This window comes from Fukomys damarensis, unplaced genomic scaffold (assembly GCF_012274545.1).
Source record: "Fukomys damarensis isolate Sample0158 unplaced genomic scaffold, DMR_v1.0_HiC HiC_scaffold_5, whole genome shotgun sequence".
In the NCBI taxonomy this organism is placed as follows: domain Eukaryota; kingdom Metazoa; phylum Chordata; class Mammalia; order Rodentia; family Bathyergidae; genus Fukomys; species Fukomys damarensis.
Genome location: NW_022900917.1, coordinates 57,135,462 through 57,148,977, shown reverse-complemented (window position 1 = coordinate 57,148,977; position 13,516 = coordinate 57,135,462). Strand labels below are relative to the sequence as shown.

Below are 13,516 nucleotides of genomic sequence, written 5' to 3'. Positions count from 1 at the left end.
ATGGAGGGGTTGAAGGGAGGGCAAAGGAATGGGGGGGATAGGAACCAAGATGGATTTTGTAAAAGTGCAAATTTCAATGATGAATGTTATTACATTGTACACCTTAAATGTACCAATAAAATTAATTAATTTTAAAAATGAAGGAGAAGGGGATCAATAGCCTCAGCTTTCAGACAAATGTTGCTGCAAGCCCCCTGCCCTCTCACTTGCTCCATATTCTACAATGCTTGAAGCAAAAGTTGACACACAAGATCCCCATAGGATTACATATTTTAAAGGTAGCAATCAAATTCATTCCTAATAAAACGAATAAAATGGGCTCCATTTTCCTGTGCTGAGAACCATGCCTTTATAAGAATCTAAAAGACCATGCTCAAGTTGAGATTTTTCAGGGTTCTTCAGGGAGCTTAGCAAAAGAGGAGCAGGGACACTCTTTTTCCCTCACATGGTTCCCTCTTACACTGGGAGGATTCTTGCTTGCACAAATGTGGACATCCCAGCCTACCCTTCAGCTTGGGGAACATTCAGACCATTCTCTGCCTATGACCTAAAGGATGTTCCCACTTGGAACAGTGCCTTCCTCTCTGCACCACATTCTAGAAACTGGACCCGCCTAGCTAATGATCCAGAGCCTACTTCCAGGGCGTACGTGTTCTCCTCTCAAGCAGGTGGCCCAAATCCTCAGGAAAGCCAAAACCAGCTGTTGGCGGGAATGCAGCAGAAGAGAACACACAGGTAGTAATGTCCACATTCATGAGTGATAAAACTAAAGACCCCTGAAAAAAGGAAACTGGAAATGGCAGAGTTCGGATTTCCAGTGCTCTCTCCCTTCACAAAAGCAACTAACAATCTGGCAAAAAATAAACATAAAATAAAAAACTTAAGATTGTCAAAATCAATTGTTTTGGAATTCTGGAATCCAGCAGAAGACTGTGTAGAAGAAGCTCCTGCTTTTCAGTGAGATATCTTAAACTGCTGACCGTTCTGCAAGATCTAGACCAGCAGTGACAGTAAAACAACATGCACAGCTGGTTCCATTTGCTAGTTTCAAAAAAAGTGATATAGGCCTTACTTTCAAGGAATTGGGTTGTCCATTTTGACCTTCTGATGAGCCTTTGAAATACTGGCCTAGGACTTGCATTTAGGGCACTGTTGGGGCTAGAGTAGCTTCCTGAGAAACTTTTGCTGATAGACTTTAAAGGCAGAAGAATTGAGCACAGCAGCAAGCATCAGGAAATAAGAGGACCAGCAAAACTCAGACTGAAAAGCATGAGGAGAAAGAAGTTGAAAAGGAGTACAGTATATAGAGGAATAAAAGCCTTTAGAAATTCCCATGTATACCAGGAAAACAAGGCCATAGATATACTCTAGGCTGGGTGTGTGTTGTAAATAGCTTGACCATATACTAAAGAGTGACCTAATACAAAGTCAAATTAAATATTCTGAGAGGGTATTTCTTCTTCTTTTGCTATTGGGGGGCAGCAGGTGTTTAAGAAAACTCTCAAAACACTAGTTGACGAGAAACACACTTCAGTGCTACCCCTACAAATATAGACTGTACATCATGGTCTAGAAACATTACTAAACAAGCAGATAGTGACACCTCACTGCAGGTTTACAACGAACTAGGAATGAGCAGAATCTGACTTATGCAACTGATATGTTATAATAGTAAACCTGCCCAGTTATCAACAATATCTTATAAGGCATGATAAGAAACAAGAAAGCATGGCCTACTCAGAAGAAAAAGGAAAACTGTCACTGAGGATTCATTGGAAAAAAATTTTTAAACTTAAATACGAAAAAAGATCTAAAGGAAACCAGGAGGTAACAATTAAAAAGACAGTGTTAAAAATGCCTACGCAAAGGGGAAGAACAAAAAGGGAAAAGAAAAAAATGTGAGAGAATGAAAAGATGAAAATAAAGTGTTTGTAGATGGGGAGGGGAGGAGGGGGTGAAGGGAGGGCAGAGGTAAGGGGAAAAAATGAGAATCAACTCTTGTCATGTAGAGGTACATTATCCCAACAATGAATGTAACTGTACTGTATCCCTAAAATGTACCAATAAACTCAATAAAATTTAAAAAAATGCCTATGCAAATAGAAAATGTCAATAAAAGACAGAAATTATTTTTTTAAATCAACTGGAAATTCTGGAACTGAAGCATACGAAAACTGAAATGAAAAACTCGGTAGATTGGTTCAACAGAACATGTGAACAGGCAGAAGATAGAATCGATAAACTTCAGTAGTTCATCTGAGATTAATTGGAGAAACAAGAAAAAAATAAAAACAAGTAAATAGAGCTTACAAGATGTATGGAACACCATCAAGTGGACCAACAGAAGGGAAAAAGAGAAAAAGTGCTAAAATATTTGGAGAAATGATCAAAAGCTTACCAACTTTCATGAAAGACATTAATTTACAATTTAAGAAACACAAAAACTCCAAGCAGAATGAACTCTAAGAGATCCATACCAAGGTACGTTTTAGTCAAATTTTCAAAATATAAAGACAAAGAGAATTTCAAAAGTACCGAAAGAATGGTGATTCATCACATAAATGAAACTTCCAAAAGTTATTACAGCTGATTTTGCTTCGGAAACCACAGAGGACAGAAAGCAGGACAGTGTAACTGAAGCACTAATAGCAAAAAACAGTCAGACAAGAATTCTGCTTCCAATAAAACTGATCATCAAAAGTGAACAAGCTATGAAAACACCTCCAGATAAGCAAAAGTTGACAGTATTCATCACACTACAGTCCTCCAGGCTGAAATGAACAAACAGCAGTGATAACTCAAAGTCATTTGAAGGTGTAAGAACAACCATGGTAGCTACACAGATACGCATTAAAGCCAGCAGTATTGTATGTGGTTCCTAACCCCTATTTCAGTCCTACATAATTTAAAAAGACAAATGTATAAAACCATTATTATAAATCTGTGTTAATCAAGCAAAATGTATAAACATGAACTCTGTGACAACAAAATAAAGTGAGTAGAGTTGCAAAGGAGCAGAGTTTTTGTACACCATTGAAAATACATCAATACTAAAGTTAAACTGTTGTAAAGTTAAGGTGTCAATTGAAAAGTTCAATGTAAGAAAAACTTTAAAATATACAAAATGAAATAAGAATATTAAAATGCTACACTCAAAAACTTTAACCACAAAAGAAGGCATTAAAGGAAGAACTGAGGAACAAAAATTTTAAGAGTTATAGATAGAACCAGCAAAATGAAAGAAGTAAGTCATATCAGTAACTTCTTTACTGATAAATGGATGAAACTCTCCAATTACTACATGGAAATCAGAAAAATGAATAAGAAGAAATATGATCCAACTATATATACTATATATATATGTATATACAACTATATGCACTATTTATAAGAGTCTCACTTTTGAGTCAAAGATGCAAATAGTTTGAAAGTAGAAGGATAGAGATGGGCATGGTGGTGCACTCCTGTAGTCCTAGCACTCGGGAGGCTGAGGCTGATGTAGGAGTATTGCCAGAGGAGTTCAAGGCCAGCCTGAACTGTAAAGTGAGACTTTATCTCAAAAAGAAAAAAGAGTGAAAGGACAGAAAAGATATTCCAAACAGTCACGAAAATAAAACTGAATTTACTATGCCAACATCAGACAAAACCAACTTTAAGGCAAACATTGCTACAAGAGACAAAGACAGGCATTATATATCAATGAAAGGATCAATCCATCAAGAAGACAACATTCACAAGTATGTTCGCACTTAACAAATGCCCAGAATATGTTAAGTAAAGTAACAGACATGAAATGAGAAACTGACAGTTTTACAATAATCACTGAGACTTCAGTACCTCACTTGCAGTAATAGGTGGCATTAGAGAGATCATTAAGTAAAAGACTTGAACATCACAATATGAACCAACGAGCCCTCACAGACATGGATCACTCACTCCACCTCACACAACAGAATCAACTTCTGCACAAGGGCACATAGAACGTTCCCTAGCAAAGGCCATATGGTGGTCCACAAAACAAGTCCCAATAAAGTTGAATGGATTGAAACTGTACAAAATATCCTCTCCAACCACAACAGAATAAAAAGTTGAAATTAACAAGACAAACTAGAAAGTAAACAGACATGTGAAAATTAAACACACTTTTAACCAATAAATGAGCCAAAGGAGAAAACTGCAAATGAAATTTAAAAGTATTCTGAGATGAATCAAAGGGAAATCATCATGCCAACATCTACAGAATTTAGTGAAAGTAAAGCGCAGAGGGAAATTTATAGTTATAAATTCCTACATAGAAAAAGAAAAAAAAAAACAAAAGTCAATAACCTAACAGTACATATGAGAAAGCTAGACTTAAAAGTAGGAAAAAGAAGAACATAATAAAAACTAGAGAGAAGTGAAATAGAGAAAAAAAAAACAGAATCAGAAAAACCAAAAGTAGATACTTTGAAAAGATTAACAAAATTGACAAATTTTTAGCTAGGCCAACAAAACACGAAGACTCAAACTAGTGAAACCACAAGTAAAAGTAAGGACATTGATACTTAGCTTCATAGAAATAAGAATTATAAAATAACACTTTAAACAACTGTAGCCCAATAATTCAGAAACTCTAGGTAAAATCAAATTCCTAAAAAAATTAAATTACCAAAACTGACTCAAGAAAATCTTAGTAAACCTTTTATAAGTAAAGAGAATGAATAAATGATTTTAAAACTACCTGGCAAGAAAATGTCAGAACTTCATTGGTTATTTTATATTTAAAAGGAATGAATGATCCCCATCTTAAACTTTTCCAGAAAAGTAGAAAAAGGGATACATTCTCACTCATAGTATGAGGCCAGCATTATCTTTTAATATCAAAGCCAGATAAATACATTACAAGAAAATTCTAGATTAATATGTTTTATGAATATACATGCAAACAATCCTCAACGAAATATTTAAAAATCTAATCTCACACATATTAAAAGAATTAAGCTCCATGATCAAGTATGATTTATCCCAAGAATGCAAGAGTGGTTCAACATGTGAGTGATCAAACTATTACACTAATATGAAATTAATAGGATGGAGAAAAACTAGCATGATCATCTGAACTGACACAGAAAACACATTTGACAAAATCTGATACCACTTCAGAGAAAAAACATTCAATAAACTAGGAGTAGAAAGGAATTTCCTGCACACAAGACATTTAACTGCCTAGATAGAGCTGATAATTACACAATATCAAGAAAGCCCCTGAATTTTGCCACTTTAAATGGTTAATTTTATGTTATGTGAATTTTATGTCAATTAAAAAAAACAGGAGGATAAAGCAAAGCAGCTACTGACACGATGAACAAGATGATGAGTTTCCTCTTCTTAGAGGACTTCTAATTCATAAGCTTCAAAGCAATAATTAACATGTCAAAAGTCCACTATGTACGAGACACTATTCAAAATGTTTTGTCTACAAAATCATGAACTCCAAGTAATGAACTATCCGATGAAATGGGCTATCATTTTCCTAATGATAATACCACTGAAGCACAGAGGGATAAAACAACTTGCTTAAAGTCAAGGAGTCATAAAGTAGCAGAGTTGGGATTTTAAGGCAGTCTAAATTTAGAGGTGATGTTCATAAATATTACACTATATAGTGTCACAGCTCTGGATGAAAGGAGTAAAGTAGGGTGTGGAGATGATACTGCTGTAATTCCTGAGTACATTTTGATGACTGTAATTAAATTTTGCTGCTGCACATTAAGATTGATAAAAGTACACAGTAAGTAATCTAAAGGATTTAAGAGAACATGAAATATTCCGCTTGGCTGGTATCCACTTGAGATAAGAATAAATACAGAAACAGAGAACCAAATCCAGTTAAAATACACATTGTTAACCATAAAATCAAAAGTGATCTTCAAAGTTCTTGTTGGAATCACTGACTTATATAAAATTAGCTTAGGAAATAAATTGAATATTATCAATTCCAACTCCATACTTTGGCTAAAGATAAGATTGAAATCTAAATTATTTAGCATTTAGAAGCTAAATTACTTAGCACTTTGTGCTTTTATATTCCAATCCCCTAAATTTTAACCTGTAAGTCTTTCCAGTATATTTTAGCCATAGCTATATAAATCCAAACATCAGATTTCAGAATTGGTATGTAAATAATTTAAAATGCATATTTATATGAAATACTTAGGTTGAACTTTTTATAAACAGATATCCATATATGCTTCGTTTGGGGCACATAATTAAATATAAATCGATTATAATAGATCTTTTCTCATTTCAGCTTTTGTGTCTTAATATAATGCTGTATATAATTTGAATTTCAAATATTGAAAAAACAACGTTGTACTGAAACAAACATTTCTTCAAAACGTAAAAGGAGATGTTGGCAAAAAAAAATAGAAGTGAGCAAAGAAATCCTAGTACCTTGAAAAATCAAGTGAACTTGGGCAAATTTAGGCATTTTTAACTTACACTAAACCCCAAACGAGTGTTACTGTTTATTTATTTTATACTCATGGGCGAAAAGAAAAATGTCACCCATATGTGTTTAATCCAATTTTACTTAAGCCAAAAATAATATAATTGTTAAAGAGTTATTTTTTGTCCAATAAGTTTTTCAAGTTCTACAGAGTCTTCCTCTCTCTCGGAACAAGCAAGTAATGTTTTGCCAGCACAGAACAGAACTTGAACAGGGGGCAGATTGAGTTTGGTTCTAAACTTAGAGCACACAAATTTGAGTGACTGCCAAGCATGCTGAAATATTTTTTACTCCAATCTTCTTCAAGTGCATGAGGATTTCAGAGGCAATATTGCAAAGCTCTACACTGTGAGTTTTCTCTTTCTGTTGACTACTTCCTGAATTAAAAACCACATACTGTAAAGAAGTTTGGGGTGATTTTATCAGGTCCTGGTGTCTGTATATTTCATGTTAGTATATTGCTCCCTCCTCTGAAAAATGCCATCTTGCAATATTTTTAAGCCTATTTAGCTTCCTTTACATAGATAAAGAATCAATTAGCCCTGGCCATTATGCTATTGAAATTAATCTACCTTCTATGACCAAAGGAGAAGAAAGAAGTGGACCTAGAAAACACTTGTATAAGAAAAAAATATAGACTCAATAAGGTTATTTCTGATCACACCAATGTGTCTCAGATAATTCACTAGAATCTTGAGGGGGATGGGAACGTCTGAGTGAAATCAGCAGATTGATCCAGACATATGGAAGGCATGGAGATGCCTGAGAGTGGGAGAAGGGAAAGAAAGGACACAGAAAACAAGGGCCATGTCGATCGGTTCACTCTTTGCCAATAAGCTGAAAAACATGTCATGGAGCACTTACCATTTAAATGGGATGACATTTAAATACTTCCTTTTGTTCATGTTTTTAAGATTTCTCTGTAATTCATGAGATAGTATGAATTATTTTGCATATTTCTGGGTTTTTTAACAAGTTTTTTCACCTAATTTCAAATCTGAATCTTTTGTCTTGCCACTAAACTATGGTAAAAATCATTGAGAGAATTAAAAGTGGGAGAAAGAGTTAATATTTTCAAGAATAAATTTTTAATTATTTTTAAAAAGCTGGTATCTGGGATCATGCTGAGAAGTGGAATTTTATTTCTAGATTCCATTTATTACTGATCATTTCAACTGATTAAGGATCGTATCTTTATTTTCATCTCCACAATTCCAAGCATTTGTTGCTTTCACACTTCAATTTTTTTTTTCTTTCAAGATGTAACCCAATATGTCTGAAAATAGTTTTTCTATAGGCTTTGTGCTTCGGTCTTAGGTTAGTTATTGATAAATCTGTGTTATTTACACTTTGAACCAATATTCTAGTTCAGAATTTTAAAAGTACCACCTACCTTTTTATCAAAAAAGGAAGATTATAAAATCAACTCTCATTTCAGGCTACTTGAATAATATGAACTTGAAATGTTTCCCCCTTTAATTCAAATTAACCAACAGACGTGTTGATGGTCACTTTTGCAAATAATGTGGTATTATTTTTCAGGCACTGAAAAATATTTATTGTATTGAAGGTACTTTGCATAAATATAAATAATGTAAGATATCATCTTTTTAAAGGTGGATAAAATTAGATTCTTGCCAAAAATCTAAGCAAACCAACAAATTCCCAATTAGCACCCAGTAGTCTTAGATGATATTTTTCAGCGCCATTCCTCATACATTGCTGAGGATACAAGCGACCCTTGGCATAAAGTATTTGAATTTTAGTACTCAAGCTTAGGCCTTTGGTTGACTTCTCTAGAATATCCCTTCCAGTACTAAGTCCCTAGAACTCAAGGACCGCATCCTCAGAAATTCAGCATCAGGTATCCTTTCCTAATACCCTCCCTCAAGTACAAACCTCCCAATTGTTAAGCAGATATATTAAAATCTATTTCACCTGTATATAATGCCTTCCAGTTTTTGTTTCATGTATTTTTGAGGCTATGTTATTAAGAGGACAGACATTTAGAATTTTCATATCATCCTTGGTGAATTGACCCATCTTTGAGTTATTGAAGGATATCTTTCCAGATGTTTCCTTTCAGTTTTTAAAAATATATCTCCATCTCATGCTCAGCCCATTCATGAATAACAAAGCAATCATATAGCATTTGTTACAAACTGAACATGGGCTTTGTTTGAATTCCACACACCATAGAGAGCTCCATGCTGCATATTTTAAGCATCCCATTATATTCATGATGGTTAAATTGGCAAAATATTGTGCTTTTCTTGCAAATATCAAAATTGGCTTATTTCAACCAGTTGTGCCTTTTCATTCATGCATTCAATATATACTAAGTACAATGTGTGGGCTAGGATTTACCCAGATGAGAAACAAAATAAGCAACTCCCTCTCTTAGTCATTTTCCTTTTGCTTGCCCAAATTATTTGACACGTACAACTTAAAGAGAAGTTTATTTGGGCTCATGATTTTTAGAGGTTTTAGTCCATAGTCAGCTGCCTTCATGTTAGGAATGGCATGGTTAAAGGTTTGCCACGAAGGAAAGCTGTTCACATCATGGCAGTCAGGAAGCAGAAAGAGAAGGAAAGAGCTATAAAGGGAGTTAAACCCTTTCAGGTCACACCCCCAGTGATCCATGGCTTCTGACCAGGACCCACCTCCTGATATCATGTTCAGCTATAGTGCCCCCATAATCCAATCACCATCCAAAATCCCTGCTTCTACACACATGAGAGTTTAGGGGGTCATTCTGGATCTAAGCCAAAACACAAGTTCACTTTGGTTACAACCCAAGTACTGTATAAGCATGTGAGTAGTACTGTATAAGAATGATTTCCTTCCTAGGATTATGATTATTCAAGCAATTCAATGTATATTGTATGTGAGTATGGGGATGGGTGTAGTTTTTCCTAACTTCAAACTTTTTAGAACAACTATAATCCAGTTTTTTAAAGTAAAACCAGTTCTCTCTCTAGGCATTAAACTGGCTTCAGGAATGTTTGCTCTGTGGAATAAAGAAGTGCAGGGATTTGGTGCAAAAGTCATGTGGCTCAACCAAAACGTAAGAGGATATGATGTTTGTCTTTAAGGCCCTCGTAACTCCAAAAGCTCTCTGTAGAGCTCACATTATGTAATTTCAATTCTGGGTACACTCTCCTGACCTTCAACCACAGGAAACTGTCTTATAGCTATTGTATCTGATAACACACAATCTTTCCCTAGTTTGAAAAACAAGGATTGAAACACAATTCCCCCTGATAATTAGATAATGACCCTTATCATCACATAGGATTCTTTCTACATGAATTTCTTATTTAACAAAACTTTGATTTTCTTTCTTGTCATCCTCTAGGACAGTGGTGGTGAACCTATAGTAAAGGTCCAGTGGGCATGCGGAGCCCTCTCTGTCATCCCATGAGCCCGGTCACCCTAGAATCACCCCATCAGCCCAATAATGGATAACAGCATACATAGGGGCAGTACACATGCTTGGTATGCAAATATATATATATATTTACTTGGACTGGCTGTGAGTTTTAACACAAGTTTTAACTTTGGGATTTCTTATGAAAAAATGAAATTTAATATCTAAGGTTAGCAAAGAGATTTTCCATTTAAGAGACAGATTCCTTCAATGTTGTGCTGCCCTCCTCGCAAATTTGCATCCACAGCATCATATTTAGTTGTGAAGAATTTATGCAAACAGAGCAAGTCTACAAAAAATAAATTTTTACCTTTCAATAAAAAGCTGTTTCTATCATCGAAAGCTCTGCTATTGTGCTTTGCCTTTAAGGCAAAAGATGTTAATGTATGAATTGTTTTTTGTAGACTATCTATCTAGCTAGCTAGCTAGCTAGCTATGTAAACTGCTGTGATTTTTAGCGGAAGCCTCCAGAAGGTAGGAAATGCACTCAGATGCCTTTTTTGGGAGCAGGCCAAAGCCTGGTGGCCAGTGGAACACTGCTCCCTTGCTCGGTGGTCAGAAAATTCAGGAGGAACCCCAGGTGAGAATCACTGCCATAGACTGTTGGTTCAGGGAATATCCAACTCTTTAGTATTAACTAATAAAGTTAGCTATTTTTGATAGAGGTATAGATTTGTATTGGGTGCTTCACTTTTCTTTTAAATTTTGTGTTTTTGTAGACTCCAAGTCTTGCATACCAAAAAAAATTACTATAGCAAAAAGAGCAAAATTGAGAAAAGATAGTGAAGATCATTCCAAAAGGCCTGGACAGAGTCATTTGGAGTGACTGAACACAATGGGCAAGCATTATGTATTCTGTGTAGTGAAAGTGGTGTGTGTCTCACATCAAGTGTCAGACAACACTTTGACCAAAAATGTTTTGCCAAACTTGATGAAACTGAATGGAAAGAGTTTCTTGAAGGGATACTGAGGAAATACTATTCCCAGTACCTTAGTTTATGTAACTGTCTCTCTAAAACAAATCTGACAGCTGCCAGCTTTTAAAATCACTGTGCACAGCAAAACATTGTAAGCCTCTCTCTGATGGAGATTTTATCGAAATGGCTGTATTGTCTAGAGGTAATTAGACTTTTCATGATTTCCCAAACAAGCATAAGGTTATGCAATGCATCTCTGAGATGGCACTTGGCAGAAATACTGTTAAAGATCAAGTTCAGTCATAGCAAGTGATGTTAGTCAACAGCTCACCAGTGACTTACAAAAGAAAGCCTGTTACTCCTGCTTAGATGAAAGTACAGATGTAAATATGCAAGGCAAGCAGTAATTTTGTGTTATGCTATTGGTGACATCATGAGAAAAAAGCTGGTGAACTTGGTGTCTTTGCCTGGGACACAAGGGCTAGATATCTACAACGCTGTGATGATTGACACAAGACATAAGACCAGAAAAAATGGTTTCAGTTACCAGTGATGGGGCACCTTGGATGGTGAGGGCAACGTCTGGTTTCATACAATTCTTGGTTAAAGAAGCAAAGTATCCAGTCACTAAGTCTCACTGAAATTGTACATAAAGAAGCTGTTTGTGCCAGAGAAAGGAGCAAAAAATTAGATGATATCCCAAAAGTTACTGCAAAAATTGTGAATTACATCATGGCTCATACTCTTAAGGAGGGAATTTTCTGCCAAAAATTTTAAATCAATGATTGCTTTTCTTACTTTGTTTGGATCATCTTATGCTTGTGAGAAGCTGTTTTCAGCTTTGAATTATATCAAATATATTATAAGAAACAGACTAACAGATGACCTGAATGTTGCATGTGTTACTCTCAAACTAACAAAGCCTGAGCCAAGGTTTGACAAATTATCAGTATGTATACAATAGCAAAGATCACATTAAAAAGCAAAAGCTCACCCAATGCAAATTTTTACCTTTCAATAAAAAGCTGTTTGTTTCATCCAAAGCTCTACTATTGTGTTTTGCCTTTAAGGCAAAAGATGTTAATGTATGAATTGTTTTTGTACATTAAACCTTCAGTATTCAAGTTTAATGGCACTTTGGATAAATAAGTGAGTTTTGAGATGCAGTTTGGGTACTTAGTCTCTAAAAGTTTCATGACCACTGCTTTAGGAGATTGGACTGTGGGGATTATGACATCAAAAAGAGATCTCAATCTCATCTTATTAAAAAGCTTCAGTACTTCAAAAGGAGCCATCGGTAGAAATAAGAGACAATCTACAATGTGGGAAAAAATCTTTACCAGCTGCTCCTCAGACAAAGGACTATTATCAAGAATATATAAAGAACTCAAAACAATCAGCCCCCCAAATATAAACCCAATTCAATTCCTCAGACAAAGGACTATTATCAAGAATATATAAAGAACTCAAAACAATCAGCCCCCCAAATATAAAGACCCAATTCAAAAATGGGCATCCAAAATTAACAGACATTTCGCAGACAAAGAAGTAAAAGCAGCAAGTAAATATATGAAAAAATGTTCCACATCAGTGATCATTTGAGAGATGCACATGAAAACAACACTGAGATTCCACCTCACCCCGCAAAGAATGGCTGCTATCAAGAAATCACACAATAACAAATGTTGGCGGGGTTGTGGGGAGAAAGGAACCCTTCTCCCTTGTTGGAGGGAGTGCAGACTGGTTCAACCACTATGGAAATCAATATGGAGATACCTCAAAGAGCTTGGACTGGAGGTTTCATTTGACCCAGCCATCCCTCTACTGGGTATCTTTCCAACAGAACTAAAAGAATCATATCACAGAGAAGTATGCGCACCCATGTTTATAGCAGCACAGTTTGTAATAGCTAAATCCTGGAAACAGCCCATTTGCCCATCCATTGGAAACTGGATAAAGAAGTTGTGGTTTTTCTATAAAATGGAATATTACTCAGCCATAAAGAACGAGAAAATAGATTCATTCATAGGAAAATGGATACATATTGAGGATATACTCCTAAGTGAAATAAATAAGGCACACATGTGTAAATACCAAATAGTTTCTCTGGTGTGAATAATCTGCAATAATACATAAGATCGTAATAAGATTACTGACATTTAGAAATGGGAAGAAAGGGGCTAAAGGTGTAGGGAAGGTGGGATGGGTAGGGGAAGGGTAATAAGGGAAAAGAAAAAAATGCGAGAGAATGAAAAGATGGAAATAAAAAGTGTTTGTAGATGGGGAGGGGAAGAGGGGGTGAAGGGAGGGCAGGGACAAGGCAAAAAAATGAGAACCAAGACCTGTCCTGTAGAGGTACAAGATCCCAACAATGAATGTAACTGTACTGTATCCCTGAAATGTACCAATAAACTCTATTAAAGCTGAAAAAAAAAAAAGAGATCTCAAGTATTTTCCTAAACTATCTCTGTGAGGAAAGGACTTTGGCTTCTAGGTGAGGCATACCCCAGACTCTGGATGCACATGTACAAGGGATAATCAAAATATATACTAAATCTTCAAATTTCTAAAAATTATAACAACCTAATAAAAATTAACCTAAACTATGAAAAAACCTAATAAAGACACATTGCCATTAATCATGTTCGAAATTCTCCCCCTCGCTTCACACAGACGTATCCC

The 13,516-nt window shown here is 35.4% G+C and overlaps 1 protein-coding gene across 1 annotated transcript in view; it reads right to left on the bottom strand.

The window, feature by feature from the left end:
- The window catches only part of St18 (ST18 C2H2C-type zinc finger transcription factor), a 310,680-nt gene that overhangs the window by 248,593 nt on the left and 48,571 nt on the right, over nt 1–13,516 (bottom strand). The window lies entirely within an intron of this gene.